Here is an 800-nt window from a genome sequence, read left to right as displayed (position 1 = left end):
ATTAATCTTACTACCCTGTGCCCTAAGTATGATATACCAGAAAGCAAAATCATCTCTCCATCCTTTTCACTGGCAGAATAAAACCCCGTATTTCTCTCCCTGGATATTTCAGTAAGTACTGAGTTTTTCGGACCCCAAACTCTTATTTCTTGAATGAGTTTTGCAACTTTCTGGCTCTAGGGATTGAAACACAGCAACAGAAGAAAAAGGTATTAAACCTACTCCCATACCTAAACCTTAGCGATGGTGATCGTTGATTACAGAGGCAAGTAAACAGCCCGTCCCAATCTCCCTACCCTCCCTCCTAATCAATTCACAGTTGAGCTTGATTTCTAGGCTGCTCTAATTCTGGGGTCTGGTCAATGGTAACTCGGTTCTCAGGGCTGACCCTCTAGGCCCTAGGGTCAGAATAGCACTAGGATTCCGCACGTGGGAGCGCTGATCAGCTGCCTGCCCGGTTCTATTTGAAATAACTGTTCCCATTTTGAGGGGCGACTCCTCCCACAGGTTAACCAGCCCAGGCCGGCAGGCGAGCCAATATCGCTCACCTGCTGCACCGGAAACTTCAAAAGCCCGAGTCAACGTAGACTAAAGGTATCCGGTAATTAACCCATAGTACCTCCCACAGCACATTCCTGACTGAGCGCCTGACAGAGGGATGTGTCGGCTCGCGCTCTTACCAGTGCGGGAAACTCCATTTCCTCTCCCTCCCACCAATATAAGCATTCAGGGGCGGTGCTTCCCGGCCACGGCCCGCCCCAGGTCGATCCGGTGCCCCATTGCATCTCGCGAGAATTTGT

This window comes from Delphinus delphis, chromosome 5 (assembly GCF_949987515.2).
Source record: "Delphinus delphis chromosome 5, mDelDel1.2, whole genome shotgun sequence".
Taxonomy (NCBI): domain Eukaryota; kingdom Metazoa; phylum Chordata; class Mammalia; order Artiodactyla; family Delphinidae; genus Delphinus; species Delphinus delphis.
Note: the sequence above shows the minus strand (reverse complement) of the source record.